The 17,392-nt window shown below is 40.1% G+C and overlaps 1 pseudogene; it reads left to right on the plus strand.

The window, feature by feature from the left end:
* Positions 1-1,787: 1,787 nt before the first annotated feature.
* The window catches only part of LOC121317679, a 32,508-nt pseudogene continuing 16,903 nt past the window's right edge, over positions 1,788-17,392 (plus strand).

Here is a 17,392-nt window from a genome sequence, read left to right on the forward strand (position 1 = left end):
CATGAGGCAAATGGTGGTCACACCAGGTGGTTTTCTGTGACCAACAGATGCATATCTGTATTCCCAGTCATGTGAAATCCATAGATTAGGGCCTAATGAATTTATTTCAATTGACTGATTTCCTTATATGAACTGTAACTCAGTGTAATCTTTGAAATTGTTGCATGTTGCGTTTATATTTTTGTTCAGTGTATTATTTGTTAGTTCATTGCTCAGGAAAACACGGTTGCTTCCTCTGTGTTCTACATCTGCCTCTTCAAATCAGATCATATGCCTTTTTTTTTCTCCCTGAAACCTGTTTAATTCCATAGGCATCACAATTAGATCAAAACTGTCAGCCCCAGTTAAGATTGTGGCAGACAATGGTCTCTTGAAATTGTTGGCAGAAGATAACTACAGTAATGAGTTTCCAGTATAAATGATGCTAGACAGGTAATTTCCCTGAAAAATACAGTAAAACAAAACTAAGTAGGCATAACAGAATGATGTCATTTTATTATGGTGTTACGTGAAGGAATTTAAAATGAAGAGTTATAAAAACATGATACAGGTAGTCACCTTTTTTACTTTTGTGCAACTAGCTATAGCTTGTATTGTGACTACATGTGAAAATGATACTAGTTAGTTTCATGGTATAGATATAGGTTAGGAAACTGCATTTTACAGAGATTTGATCTTAAAGATTACTTACCACTGCATTCTGATGCTAGATCCTTGTTAAAAGGATATGCACAGTAGTTTAGATTGGTACACAGACTTACCCTTATAGTGGCTGATCGGTGCTGCTGTGGTACTACCTGCTACAATGCATGCACTGTATAAGACAGTGGTATGTTCACATGGGGATTTTAGTGGTTCCAAGGAAAAAGGAAGCTCAATAGGATTCAAATCCTGAAAGGAGTGAGTTCTCGGCTTTAAAGGATGTTTTTTTTGTGGCTAAAGTGTGGAGTATTACAATGTTGTCTGCTTCTCCCTAGTACTTTTACTATTACACTTCCAAAAGACCATTTTAAAAGAACTAATGAAAAAAGTAAATAGGAATTCAAGATAGTTGGTAATTGAGTAAATAGGAATTCAAGATAGTTGGTAATTGAGATAGTTGGTATATATATATATATATATATAATATATATATATTACACACACACACACACACACACACACACACACACAACGGAAATTAGCATACACCTGTTAGCATTCCCTAGGTATTTTGTCATTAAACTAAAAGAATTAAAAACAGAATTGCAAATTGTGGTGAAATGTAAAAAAAATGCCTATACACAAAAACCCCAGAAGAATGTGCCCATGACCATAAGGATTTTGTTGTGGAAGACAAAGGAAAGAAGATACAAATTAAGTGTGCAAGTACTGTCGAGTAACTATACATATTTTAACAGAAAAAAAATGGCCAAGCATTTTGGAAAGTAACCGAAAACAGTAATTTCATAAAGTATATAAAAAGCGACAGCACTGAAAAAAAACGATTTACATAAAACACGAAAATAGCTCAAAATAAGCATCGAAAAATGAAATTCATAAAAAATGAAAATCAGAGGCCCTATATGTAATACAATTGGCTTCCATGCATTAAATCTTGTTCTAGAAAATATTTAATGTTAAGGAAATGCAGTATAAGGGTTGGATAAAAATATAGAAATGCCTACCATGGAAATGCACTGATTCTGCAATTCTGTAGGGTGTTTAATTTGGTACATGACCATCTGCAGTGATGTCTGTTCTTCAGGAAACAGTACATATCAGACGTCTGTGTTTATAAAGTTTATTTTTGTTCTGTTTCACAGTACAAGCTAATTTCATCAAGCACTCGGCAAAGGGAGACTGGATTAACAGAAGTGTATTTGCAGCCTATAGTGCTTTACTGTACAGTGAGGTGGGATGGAGCTGGCCCACAGTCTGTTGCTCAGTGAAGAAGCCCTGGCTCAGATTACAGAGGCCAAGAGACCAGTCTTTATATTTGAATGGTTACGCTTCCTGGGTAAAGTACTTGTTGCTGCTAATAAGGTATTTTTTTAATTTGAAAGTGTAATAAATGCAGTTCCAGTGCAACTGATTGACCCTTCATACAAAGGTGTGCTGATATGATTCTGGAGAGGATCTGATCAAAGTAGACTGACTTGTGGCAGGTGGTTACTTATTGTGTGTGTGTGTGTGTGTGTGTGTGTGTGTGTGTGTGTGTGTGTGTGTGTGTGTGTGTAGTGTGTGATGTGAAAGAGAAGCAGAAGAAGCTGGTGGAGCAGTTGACTGGGTTGACCAGCAGTGCCCCAGGACCTTCCACCAGGAAACTGCTGGCTAAGAACCTGGCTACGCTTTATAGCATTGGCGACACCTTCACAGTCTTCCAGACACTCGACAAGTGTAATGACCTTATCAAGAGCAAGGATGACACTTCTGCTTACATGCAGACCAAACTGTGAGTAAAAACTGGGAAAAATTGGTAACCATAACCATCTCGCCATGTATCCAGTTCTGTGGTATGAAGGGCTGTCTTTTAACGAGGTGTAATCACTTGATTACTCTTGTTCACATGCTCTAATTTTAATACTAGATACAATAGCTTTACAGTGTTATTTACAAGCACCTGTTGCAATCAGTATCTTATTTGGTGTGGGGAGGGCTCTTAAACGGACAGATTCAAGCTAGATCTGCAGAAGGATAAACTATTGAAGGAAATAATAAATGGTCATCAATGAATCATAAAACATGATTGTGGGAATGCTTTAAATACAATTGAATGGGAAAGCCAATGTAGCTTATGAATCCAAATAAAATGTGAGACATTCAACTGATAAATTGCAGATGTGTTTCTTGCCACACCATTTTTCCTTGCATTTGCTGCAAACTTTTGAACCAGTCATGAGTACAACTATGTTCATGTTTTTGTTTCAGTTCAGGATTAAAAGGCTGATCAAATATGTTGTAGCAAAATAACCATTTCTTCTCTTGCTGTTACAGGGCTGCAGTATCTTGCGTTGGTGCTTTTTATGAGAAGATGGGCCGAATCCTGGGCAGCTCCTTCCCAGAGATGATTAACAATCTTTTGAAGGCTTTGAAAAGTGCAGAGGTAAGGTCTTGCAGAAATTAACACCTTTGCAGTTTACAGTGATACATATTGCCCTGATTTGCATTTTTCATTCATTTGTTTCAAATTTTTGGAAACAAACAGATCTACATTTTTTGTTTGTAAAATTAATTGAAATAAGTGGTTTTTTGAAACTGGTTATTTTGTTATCTCACTATTTAGCGACAGTGGCGACTTTGTTTACACAGGCAGCTCCAGAGCAGCAGCTGTGTAGCAAGTGATTCAGCATTTATCCAAATGTACAACCCTTATATTTCTGGTTTCCATCATATCTGACTCAAATGATATATACTGGATTGTGATTTAACATATATTTATCACCTTACCTTTATGTAATCCATTGAGGTTTATCCAGCTCAAGTAGACCACATTTTTGGGAGGTGTTTCCTCCATGTCAGGGTTCCTTCTTATTCTGGGGATATATGGTGGTGCCTATCTGTCTGTTCATCCACCTGGCTGTATGTCACACTGATATTTCTTCATATGTCTACAGAATTGCTTATGCAATTGTGGTTAAACACTTCATTACTAATTCTTATTCTGTGCTCTTCTGTACTTACTATTGATGTAAGTCATAGTCATCAAATTGTTCAACATACTGATAGCTTTAATTTTCAAAACTGTGGTGGGAGATGTGTGTACCTGTCCTGCATAGATTTTCGCACCAACTATCAACCAGGGGGTCTTTTAATAGCTACCTTTTTAACAGTGTCAACCAATCTGAATTAATATCGTATTACATTGATTGACGACGGCAAACCTTTAATCGTGGCTTTACTACTATTTTTACTACAACTTTACGACAGAAATTTCATAAGAAGAAACAAATCTGCTCCATGAATATAACAATTATGAACTCAAACAACGTAACAGACTGATTGGAAATTTTATGCTAGAGTTGACTGATATTTTAAGACGAGATCTTGAATATGAAACCAAGAGAAGCCATGCTGTACCAACCTGAAATACAGGTGTCTGTAGCTTTGGCATGTTATGTATCTGGCAAATTTCAAAGAAATTAGTAAGACAACGGCTTCATGGATTATTGCCTGTGTTTCCTGCAGCCTTGCCAAGAGACCAGTTCTTTGTCCTGTAACACCAGCGGACGGAAATTTTAATAGAAAGCACAAAAAGGCACAATGCACAATTAAAAGATGTTTTGGGATAATGAAGTCCAGATTTATGTTCCGGAGTAAGTTTGGAGGAGCCATTCGTTATTCCTCTCAGTGTGTCTGTGTGATGGTGGTTGTTGTAGCTGTACTGCACAATGTATGTATCCTTAATATAGCATAATATATTGCCAAATTAAAAGTAATCTTGTCGTAAGCTTAGTTTTGTTAAATATTTAAATAAACGCATACAGTTAAAATGCATAAGACACTATTTTCAATTGTACATTTCATTGATGGTCACCTCTAGAATTCAGAATAGTTGTTTTTAGTTTCTAAAAATGTTCTTCATTTTTTGTCTGTTCAATCAAGTGTACTCCATCTTCAACTTTTATTCACACATGTACGGTTACCATGTTACCGATCATTCGTGTCACCTAGAATCATACTAGCTAGCAGGACAGTCACAGAGCCTTTGTCAGATTGGATGGAAACGATAATAGACTCATGCTAAATCTTGATTTAGCAGCCTTCTCGCTCTTTATGAAACACTAGCTCTAAGCTCTTTATGAAACACATACTGTACAGTAGAAGATTGATAAAATTTGCTGTGCTGAATCCCCATTGTGTTTGTTTTGTATCCCACAGTCTCAGGGCCGTGGCGAGATTCTGCTCAGCTTGCAGAAAGTGTTAAATGGACTGGGAGGTGCTGCTGCCTCTTGCCACCGGGGACATTTTCAAGAATGCTCGCTCTTACTCACTGTCCGTTCGATGTGCAGTAGCTAGGGTGAGTATAAAAGACAATTTACAAGTTCTAGCTTTATATGTGCAGTAAAGGTATGGAAAAATAATGACCTTTACTTATTTTTGGAGAGGGGTTCCAGGTGATGGATGTAAAGTTTTCAGACTGTGCAGACTGTGACTCCCTGTGTCTGCTCGTTTTCATTCCAGCTGATCTCTCAATTACTTAACTAGACCCATAATTAACTGATCATTTTCTTAATTAGACCTTTTTAAACTGTTTTCAGCTCTAAAACAATTGCAGAGTTCGTTATTTATAAAATGCATGCTGTAATGATTGTCTTGTTTTATCCAAATCAGTGCCTGCTTGAACTCCAGAATGAAGCTGTGTTCATGTAGACCACAGAACTGGAAAATGTAGCTACCTTGTGTTTCAGAGCTCTGGAAGGGTCGAATTATGGAGTACGTGTAGCAGTATCCAAGCTTTTGGGAACGGTGATGGCCACTGTTTTGATGCCAACGCAAGCAGCTGGTAAGTTGACCATAATCATTTCTATTGATACTGTGGGTTTTCAAGTGTGACAAGCTAGTAGTGGGGCACACAAATGAATGAATGGCTAACCATTTTGATTGCTTCAGTGATACATGATACTTTTGCTGTGACAAACATGATGTCATTGTTTCCACTTTCCTACACAGTAATGCAACAGAATGTGAAGCGGGCCACGCTAGATGAAATGCTGGAGCTTATGTCCACTGGATTCTTGCGTGGGGGGTCGGGCTTTCTGAAGAGCAGGGGGGAGATGTTGAAGGGAGGCGGTTCCGTCAGCAAAGAGGTGCAGGTTGGTGTTACACAGGTCAGTACGTAAACCTTTCTAAATGTATTCGTCTCCTTGCGGGTGAGGTGCGGCAGATAGCATACATATTCACAAGAGTAAACTAATGTAGCTAAACTTACTTCCTCATTCCATTCAAACCATGTGACAGTGGTGCCTTTCAACTATACTGGCCCTGCCTATGGTACATATAGTGAGTGTGTGTCGGCTGGGAAGGCCAAGGTGAAATGCCATTTTGTCACATAATTTGAATGGAACGAGGAAGTCTGTTCAGTCCAGACCACAGATAAAGACAGATATAGAGAAAATTATGGTAACTCAATTTAGGATCAACAGAACCCAAAAACATTCAGAATAAGAGAAAGGTTAATAACTAAAATGACATTTGAAGCTACTTGCTCTTAAATCTATTTAATAAGACTAAAGTGTTATTAAACATTGCAACATTCAACTTTGCCTCAGAAACCGTGTCTTTTTTTTCTTCTCTGATAGTGAACTTCAAACGATCTGCAGTTAATTGAGTATAAATTATCATTATTGCTATAATAGATGTCTTTATCATTACTGGTTTTGATACAATATACAGTGCCTTCCAAAAGTACTGGGACAGTTAAGTCTAAACTGGGATTTTCACTGTGAACTGTAATCATGTTGCCTGAAAATAAATAAATAAATAAATAAAACATGACTAAGTGCAACTACTAAGTGTTTTTAATAGTCAATTCAATTCTACCCTCTTGAATCAATTAAATGTACAAAAATGAGCCAGAAGAGTTTTGGAACAAAGTTATAGGAACAGATGAGACCAAGATAAACCTTTACCAAAGTGATGGAAAGGATAAAGTGTGGAGAAAGAAAGGAACTGCAGATGCTCCAAAGAACAACACCTCATCTGTGAAGCATAGTGGAGGTACCGTAATGTCATGGCCTGGGCATGAATAGCCGCCTCTGGAACTGGCTCACTCGTCTTTATTGATAATGTAACTAATGATGGCAGCAGAAGAATGAATTCTGAAGTTTACAGAAACATTTTGTCTGCTTATGTAGAAGAAAATGCTTCCATACTTATTGGGCGACGCTTCACCATGCAGCATGACAATGACCCAAAGCATACAGCCAATGCAACCAAGGAGTTCATCAGGAGAAAAAAGTGGAAAATCTTAGACTGGCCATGTCACTCTCCAGATTTGAATCCAATTGAGCATGCATTGTACATGCTGAATAAAAAATTGAAGTCAGAACACCCCAAGAATAGACAAGAACTCAAAGTGGCTGCAGCAAGGGACTGGTAAAGCATCTCAAATGATTACACAAATAGTATGGTGAGCTCAATGGGTTGCAGACTTCATGCAGTTATTGCTTCAAAGGGATATGCAACCAAATGCTGACTTTTACACCCTGAAAGTTACTTAAAGTGAATGTGTCCCAATACTTATGGTCACTTGAAATAAGTGGGTTGAACACAAAGTATGTTTTTTTTTTTTTTTTTTTTTTTTTTTTAATATGATCAAATGTATGCCTGGAATTACCCAAAAGTAAAACATATATTATTGTACTGATTCATATTAATCTCAAGATCACAAATACAAATTACTTGACTGTAAAGTAAAAATAACAGGTTAGACCTCGCTGTCCCAGTACTTTTGGAGGGCACTGTATAAAATGATACATTACAATGGTTTAATGGATATTAAAAATATATATTTTTATATTTTTTTTCGGAAGCTGTTGTGAATGATGCCAAGAATGAAAACAAAGCAGGAGCAGCAGATGTCTGTGCTAGCCAGCATGTAATGGTGTGTGCCCTTAAAAAAATTGGGCAGCCTGGTAGGGAGCCTGAATGCCACTGCATCACCACTGGTACAGGAGCCCTCCATTGGTTGGTAAAAGCTGCATCAGTGCAAAATGCACATTCCTCTCTGCTTAGTAAAGCTGTGAGAGAAGCTTCTGAGCAACAGATATAGTGCCTATAGAAAGTCTACACCCCGTTTCTAAATTTTCACCTTTTGCATTATAGCCTGGAATTAAAATGCATTAATTTTTTTTTTTTTCATTTATCTACACATCCTACCCCACAACTTCCAAGGGAAAAAAAATATCATAGAAATTTGTAGAAAATTAATTAAAAATTAAAACTTAGCTCAGGTGTAAACAACTGCCTTCAAAATCACACACCAAGTTAAGTGGCCTCCACCTGTGTTAAATTGTAGTGATTCAATGATTTAAGGATAAATTCAGCAGTTCCTATAGGTTCCCTTTGCTGGGTAGTGCATTTCAAGGCAAAGACTCAACCATGAGCATCAAGGCGCTTTCAAAAGAACTCTGGGACAAAGTTGATAAAAGGCACAGATCAGGGGTTGGGTATAAAAAAAAAAAGGGGGCGGGAAGAGAGGGGGTACAAAGGCCTTGACTATCCCTTGGAGCACGGTCAAGAAGTGGAAGGTGTATGGCACCACCAAGACCACCATAGATCAGGCCATCCCTCCAAACTAGATGACCGAGCAAGAAAGAGACTGATCAGAGAGTCTACCAAGAGGCCAATGGCAACTTTGCAAGAGCTACAGGCTTTTATGGCCAAGACTGGTCAAAGTGTTCATGTGACAACAATATCCCAAGCACTCCACAAATCTGGCTTGTATGGTAGGGTGGCAAGAAGGAAGCCATTACTCAAGAAAACCCACCTTGAATCCCATTTGAAGTATTTAAAAAAACATTCAGGTGGCAAAGTTTTGTGGGCTGACGAAACGAAAGTGAAACTTTTTGGCCTAAATACAAAGCGTTATGTTTGGCGCAAACCCAACACAGGAAGCATGGTGGTGGCCGCATCATGTTATGGGAATGTTTCTCATCAGCAGGGACTGGGGCACTTGTCAGGATAGAAGAGAAAATGAATGGAACAAAGTACAGAGAAGTCCTTGAGGAAAACCTGCTGCCCTCTGCAAGAAAGCTGAAACTGGGATGGAAGTTCACCTTTCAGCAAGACAACGACCAAAAGCCCACAGCCAAAGCTACACTGGAGTAGCTAAGGAATTAAAAGGTAAATGTCCTTGAGTGCCCAGTCAGCCCCAACCTAAATCCAATCGAAAATTTGTGGCATGACTTGAAGATTGTTGTCCAACGCTCCCCAAGGAACTAGACAAAGCTTGAACAGTTTTGTAAAGAAGAATGGTCAAATATTGTCAAATCTAGGTGTGCAAAGTTGGTAGAGACCTATCCTAACAGACTCACAGCTGTAATTGCTGCCACAGGTGCTTCCGCCAAGTATTAACTCTGGGGTAGAGACTTATCCAATTATGATCTTTCAGTTTTGTATTTTCTTAATATATACATTTTTTTCTCAGTGAAAACTTTTTTTCCCCTTAACAGTGTGGAGTATGGTGTGTAGATAAGTGGGAAAAAAAAGGTCGGTCGGCCAGGGTGTCCTCGGCTCACCACAAACCAGCGAGGCCGGTCCACAGGAGCCGAGTGGTGTTTGGTCGCTCCCTGTTAGCTGCCCAGGAGCTGCGTTGTCCTCCTACGCTGTAGCTCCTGGGCGGCTGCATGGTGAATCCGCAGTGTGTAAAGACGCGGTCGGCTGAAGGCACACGCTTCGGAGGACAGCGTGTGTTCGTCTTCGCCGCTCCCGAGTCAGCACAGGGGTGGTAGCGGTGAGCTGAGCATAAATAAATAATAATTGGCCATTTTTAAATTGGGAGAAAATAAAAAAATAATTGGCAACAACTAAATTTAAAAAATAAAAAAAAAATACAAAAAGTTCCACTCCAAGGCAACAAATGGAGATTAGATAAAGGGGCATTCAGAACACAAAATAGGAGACACTTCTTTTTTACACAGAGCGTGATGAGATTATGGGATCAATAAGCTCTTAACAACCAAACGAGGAAGATGGGTCAAATGGCCTCCTCTCATTTTGTAACTTTTTTTTATGTTCTTAATATTCTGTGCTGGACTTCTCCTTTTAGTGGAAATATTTCCCTGTCACCCAGTGACATGACATGACACAACATGTGTTTTTACGGTTTGTAGAACAACCTGCATTACTTTACCTTTGCTGTATCCTGTGTTGCAGTGATTAAATATTTCAGCATAATGACTGTTATTATGTTTGTTCACACATGCTAGGTCAACTGGGGAATGAAACTGAGTACATTAATGGAATGTTGAATAAATTTAGTTTATTGTAAACGACTGAAGTTTGTCCCTATTTGCTCACTGTTCCTCTTGGTATGTTTGCAGGCCTCCTGGAGACAGTGACCTCAGTGCTGCTCCACCCTAGCATGGCTGCACAGCTGGCAGCTGCATGGTGTCTGCGCTGCATCACGGTAGCGCTGCGCTATCAGCTCACACCCTTACTGGACCGGTGCGCTGAGCGCATAAACAATCTGAAAACCTCGCCTGAAGCTGTCAGTGGTTACAGCTTTGCTATGGCAGCACTGCTGGGAGGGGTACACCTCTGGGAGTTCCTCATGCTAAAGGAAAGGAAAAATCAGTGAGGGTCTTCATATTAAACATTTTAGGTACACAAGGTTTCAAAAGGCTCTCATGTAACTGTTTGGTGTTCAGATTAATTTGTATGTAGACCATTGGTTCGTAGATTATTTTTCAAATTATGTCGGTCCAAAAAAAACCCCCCCCCCCGCCCCCCCACTACCCACCCCAACCCCCACTATCACCCCACTACCCACCCCACCTGCCACTACCCCCCACTACCCACCCCACACACAAAACATTTTTATCTTTTCTAAAGTTGTCTGTTGTACTTGCTGTAGTTTTTTCTTATCAGAATAATATGACATTCATTCCCTTGGCATAGCTATGAGGGATATATACCAGACACATCGTTAATGTCCAGAAATAATTATTGTCTTCCAGATACGAATCAAACAATATGTCCTTAACTAAAATAAGCTTTAAAGTGCCAGAGAACACATTACTTGTAACTCATAATTAGAGGGGTTGTATAGTATATAAATGGGTGCATGATCTGATATTATTATGTTTCTATAGATGCCCTAGTAATTTAATCTGAAGTCTTCTCTGCTGAGTTAGTCTGATGGAATATGTAAAGCCTCTGTCTCTTTGATAAGGATTCTCCATACATCCAATAAACCAAATTATATACAGCTCTCCTTTATTGAAGGGCTTTTACAATTAGGCAGGGCTGAGGATCTGTCATTCTTGACATACCAGATACAGATCTCCACCAAGCATAATATTTATGCAGGAAAACTCTCACACTCAATTCTCAAATACTTCTGTGAAATACTAACTTGAAAATTATTTGACGGCTATATAGTATATTGCCTAGAACATTTTAAAAACTTTAAAATAACCATTCCTGTACTTCTAGATGTACAAGAATAATAATACACTTGCCCTATCCCTTCCCTTTTGAATTTGTCATGTTCAGTGTTTATCTGAGTGACTTTCCTGTAGAAAAGCAATGCGAACGTGCAAGGTCTTTTTTTTTTCACTGCTGCCACCCCCGCTCTGACTCGGGAGATGAAGATGAACACGTGCATCCTCGGAAACATGTGCCATCAGCCACCCGCTTCTTTTTCAATCTGCAGGCACGCCATGCAGCCACTTCAGAGCTACAGCGTCGGAGGACTACACAGCTCTGGGCAGCTTACAGGCAGGCCCACAGGTGCCCAGCTAGTTTACAGGGGTCACTGGTGCGCGGTGAGCCGAGGACACTCTGGCCGACCTAAGCTCGGCCAATTGTGCGCCTCCCCTCTGGGAACTCATGTCCACGGTCTGCAGTGGACTAGCCTTAACTCAACGCGGCAACCTCCAGGCTATAGGGCGCATCCTGCACTCCACGCTGAGCGCCTGCGCCGGACACACCACTCGAGAGCTACATAGTCTATTTTCCTTTAATGGAATGGCTAACCTTCAAATTCCATCAGCACATTTTAATCCCTGCTTTATCAGCCATTATCAGTCAAGAAGGAATATGATGTAAATACCACACTTGCTTTGAAGACCAATCCAGCATATCTGTATTTAGAAAGTACACTAAAGCCAATCTAGAAAATATAAACAGCAATAGAGAACTAACTATCAAAAGGAGTAATTTAAAAACTTGCTTGTCAAGACCATTAGTAGCTTAAGTATCAAAGATAGCATCTGTAAAACAAAAAAAAAAGGGTTGCAGCCAGCAATCTAAAAATGAATTGGTCTTTCGCACCAGTCTAATATTAGACGGTACAACCCCTTGGCTGTATTCAGCCAGAGTATGTAGCAAAGCATATTGGGAAATTTAAATTTTGTCACTCTCAAATGCCCCACCACTTAATTCAAAACATAAGCGTAATTTGCTTAAATCTTTAATTAGCCTGCATATATTCAAAATATCAAGGGTAGTTTTATTTATCAATAATAAGGAAATGTACAGATTTAGTTATTATAAATCAATACAGTATTTTTGTTTAACTGGTACTAGTTAATTAATTCAATCAAAGGTTCAAAGTTTGACACATTGGATCCAGAGTCGTGCAACTCGTCCAGGAGAGCTTGAGCTGCTTGCAGGGTTTTGAAGGATCATGGTTGCAGTGTTGCATGATAGAGCACAGCAAATCGTATGTTGTCATCTCGTAAAATCCTGGAAGAACATTATCTTCTTCCCATTGACTTTCAGGCCATCCCTCTTCCTTGCAGCTTCAACTACAGATTGCCTATCCCTGTAGTTGTAGTTGTGGAGTCTCAGTATGATGGGTCGTGGTCTTCCGTCCTCCCCAGGTTTGGGGACGAGCAATCGATGGGCCCTCTCTGTTTCGAGAGTTCCATTCTTGGCTGCAATGTCCAGTTGTTGTGGTATCCATCTTTCAGAAAAGCTTATTGGTAACAATTTGCACTCGATCAGCAGTACTACTCCTCGGATGTGGCCAAGGACGTCTGGTGGATGATGACATCATTGACTCGACCCCTGACAATGACGATCCAGTCTGCACTATGTCTCTCTAGATACATTCTACAGGGTGCCAACAGGCCTAAGCTTGATACCATCCTGGCTACACCAGGTGCGGGTGCACCCTACAGATCCTCCACACCAGATTTTGTAGATAGGAGGATTGATACCTTCCTGAAGGACTACACTGCTTCCACCTGCAGCATGAGCTTTAGTAATTATCAAGTGTACGCAGCTAAATATCAACACAAGCTGTGAACCCAGTCTTCTGCCGCCCTGCAGACACCTACCCCAGAGAATATAGAACTGGACGTGCAGCTAGCAGAGGGGGGGAAAGAATGTCGCTAAATTCCAGCTGCAAGCCGCATGTGATACCATTGACATCAACGGCAGGACTGTGGTGAATGTTGTTGGTGCAAAGAGGTGCCTACATCTATGCTCACATCAGACACAAGCCAAGCTGGTGGAGTTACACTTACAAGGTGATCTCCTCTTTGGCAATGGTCTGAAGGAGGTGAGACAAGATGTCTGATACTGCTTGGCATCTGGGAGAGGTGTATCCTCCAGTAGTGGGTTTTACAGCAGACGTCTTTCAGGCATTAGCTGATTTCATCGCCTTTTGGAAGGCAACCCCGCTTTCAGTGTGGTCAAGGATCCAGGCCATGTAGATCCTCCTTTGGCTATAATAAGGAAGTAGGGAGGCCCTCCACCTCCTTCTGACAATTGCTACCACAAGCCCATGCCTCCAACCCCCCTCACCTCTGCCAGTAACGCAGGGTTTTTCATTTTCAGGCAAGCTGACAGAATCAGATCCCTGGGTCCTGTGGCTCATACAATACGCCTAGAGGATACCGTTACGGTCTCAACCACCAGCAACAGGCATAATCTGCATGCTGATTGACTGGGCACGTCCACAGGGAGATCAAATCGATACTTCATTCCCATGCCATAGAACGGGTCCCTTTTAATCTTTTGTAAAAACAGGGTCAGTGCTCGAGATATTTTGTAATTCAGAAAAAGAACGGGAAGTTCGGACTCATTTTATAGTCCTTTTGTGAAAAATTCAAGATGGTATCACTCACCACAATCATCAAGGCAGTCCAACCAGAGGACTGGCTGATTTCAAGAGATGTGAAGGATGCCTACTTTCAGCTGCCAATACGCAAGTACTTCAGAAAATACCACCATTTCTCCAACAGGGCCTGTCGGTACCAGTTCAAGATACTTCCATTCATAGTTTCTGCATCCCCCAGAGTGTTCACTAAGGTGATAGCAGAGGTGTCAGCGCCTCTCCGAAGCAGGGGCATACATGTCTAACCCTATATAGACGAGTGGTTACTGCAACCTCTCTCCAGGGTAAAAGCCTTGGAACACAGGGACAAGGTTATTCACTTTTTTTTCAGGATCTGGGCCTATTGGTCAGTAAAGAAAAGTTATCTCTCTCCCTAGCACAGTCTAGTCTTTCTGGGGGCCCAGCTCAATACACTCTCAAGAGTGTATCTCATGGAGGAGAGGGTGGCCACAGTTGACTATGACTTCTAGGTGTTACAGGGCAATACAAGGTTACATTGCAAAAACAATATTTAAATACAGTGTAGTTTATAGCAAGTGCAAATACTACTAGAATACAATGAGATAAGAAGTAACAACTCAGGATTAAGACAATGTGTGTCTATGGTGACATAATAGTAGTGCAAGGATAGTGCATCAGCGGAGCATCCAGTAAAATAGTTCTTAGGTCAGGCAAGTCCAGTGCATAGTAGGGGGGTTAGATCAAGAGATCTATGTGCAGTCTAAACAGGTGGGTCTTGAGGAGGCTGTGGAAGGCAGTGAGAAGTTCTCCGGTAGCTGGTTCCACCACAAAGGGTCTAGGGAAGAAAGGAAGCAGGCCCAAGAGACTGGAGAGTGGAGGGAAGGCATGACCAGTTGGCCAGTGGAGCGGTAGGCAAGAACCTACCAAAGGTGGTAACAGTTCCATTTGGATCAGGTCATGACGTATTCTTAATTTCCTCCCAAAACTTCATGATTTTGAGGAGGAGGCCAGACACCGTATTGATGTCTGCAGAGTCCTGAATTTCTACATACATAAGACTAGATCAGACAACTCTTTCAGCTTACAAACCTAGGGCAAACCTGTTTCCAGACAGGCAATTTCAAACTGGATCACACCCATAGTTGGGTTAAATACATATTTTCATTACATTTGTATTTTGTAATTTGGAATGCAAATGCATACATTGAAAAATAATGCATACATTATTTTGTAACTTCAGAATACATTGTCATAATAGTTTTAAATATTAAACTGCAGCTGTGTAAAATGTAATTATAGTGATCTTGTATTCGATTAAAAAATAAAATAAAAAATGCACACTCCAGTTTGTCTTGGGAGTAACTTTAAATCAACAATGATGCTCTGGCTGCCACACTGTTTTTCTGGAGACACCAGAAGATTCCATGAACTTATGCTTCAGGGTGCTGAAGAGCTGGGTCTTGTATCAGAATTTTCTAGTGGGAGACCCCTTGAAGAGGAAGAAAATGACTTCTTTGTTTTTATGGATAGCAAAGATGTTTCCCAGATAAGTACTCTCTCGACAACAAGCAACAAAACTGATCTGGAGATCCTTCATTTTTTTGAAGACCCAAGGAAGGAAGTGGCATCTTTAGAGAAATACCCTTTCATAAAGAAGCTGTTTATGTGCTTTAATACCATTCTTCCTTCCTCTGCTCCTGTTGAGCATCTATTCTCTTTTGTTGGCTTGATTTTCAGTCCCCAAAGAAACCAGCTGTCAGATGACCTCTTCCAGAAACTTGTTTTGCTGAAGGAGAACTGATATACAGTGCCACACATAGTCTAGTACATCAATGTGTACTGAAAGCTATACTAATGTTAGACATTAAATAAAAACTGTTTGAATATTCAAAGATTTTTGCTTGCTATAGAATTACTCCCCTACCCCCCAACAAAAAAAAAAAAAGTTCTAAAACTTTCTGGTGTTGAAAATTGTTATTTATTTTAAAACTGCATCCTGACAGCCTTATTATTATCTAAAATATAAATGTGGGGGGGGGGGGGGGGGGGGTGAACTATATATCTTTTTTGTTTATTAAATGTATTTTGTAATTTCAAATTGTATTTTCCAAATACAATTGTATTTTGTTTTGAAGATACAGTGATACCAAAGTAATTTGTATTTTGTATTTTGTATTGAAAATACATTTCCTGAGTATTTTGCCCAACCCTGACCCTACATCAAGTTCTGTTACAGCCTTTGAAAAGAAACCACCTCCAGGATCTATCAAACCCCACTCGGTAAGGGGAGTGGATACTTGTGGCAAAGTGGTTTGTAGTGTGCAGGTGCAGGAGTGATGCGGTGATCATAACAGACACATCGATAATCCAGGTGCAATGATGTTTTATTTATAATCCAAAAGTCACTTAACAACGGTAAATAATAATTAATGGTAGTATACAAGGCTGTGTACTACACAGTTTAACCCAGGAGTTCAGCACAGAAACAATAAACAGAATTTAATACACCCACAATATACAAATACAGTCACCAGTTCAAAGAGAGTGCTGTAGTGCTCGTGGTGCAAATACAATTTATCGTGAAACAAAGTGCAGTGTTGTCCGGGTTTTGTGCTGACCTGTGGCAACAGCTCCAGATTGTGTTAGCTGTCTAATAACAACAAACAGTTTAATTAGACACACAAAACAAACAAAAACACTCGCGATACACAATGCAGTTCTCCTTCCAGGTTAGCATTAACCATAACAAAGGAACAGATCACCTCGCTACACTCCCTTATATACCGTCAATCATAACCCCGGTTAAAGATTTCAACCGCTCCTCCAATCCATGGTTGCCACATCGTTTCCCTTCCGGGTTCATGATTTAGTGTACCGTAGCTTCGCCCACTTTCTAGATGGTCGACTTCAGCCTAACCCTAGGAATTAATTATCTGGCCCTCTAGTCCAGGGCACTCTTTACACAGTGCCCTCGCAGGTCAGGAGGGAGATTTATCACCAAGAATCATTCTGACAATACTACATGGGCAAAACTTTCCCAATACAGGACCTGCAACTCTGTTAGGTCCATTTATAACTTGGATGTGTCTTGCTCTTAGTCTAATTTTGCTCACTTTGTTTTATCTGTGGCTCCCTCTACTAACATCTAACCTACCACCATCATCTACATCCTTTCATATGGTTCACTTTGTGTGTGGAATTAATCATATGAGGTAAGAATATGAAGATGACCTGTAATGTAGTTTCTTCGTAGGATGATGAACACCACACACCTATATCCCACCCACCTCCCCTTTTTCCTATGCTGTCATATTTTTGAAATTTACACTATGATCTGGAAATGACTTGTGGTTTTATAGAGAAGGGACGTTGACTTTGGCACCAAATAAAGGATGATATCACAATGATCTCTGGTTAAGAAATCCATTTGTTTTCCTGACCCAAACAACATGGAGACCCGGAGTTCACTTTGTGTGGAGTTCATCATACGAAGAAACCATATTAGAGGTAGTCTTCATATTCTTGACATGGCAGTGAGTCAAATACAGATTGCAAGCAAGCAAACACAGCCAGTAGTTAGCATCTGCATGGTGTATAGTTTCTATCAGATCTCAAAGCAGTTGTCAAATAGCAAATCTAAGAGACCAAGGTCTGTTTTTG

This window comes from Polyodon spathula, chromosome 6 (assembly GCF_017654505.1).
Source record: "Polyodon spathula isolate WHYD16114869_AA chromosome 6, ASM1765450v1, whole genome shotgun sequence".
NCBI classification, from domain to species: Eukaryota; Metazoa; Chordata; class Actinopteri; order Acipenseriformes; family Polyodontidae; genus Polyodon; species Polyodon spathula.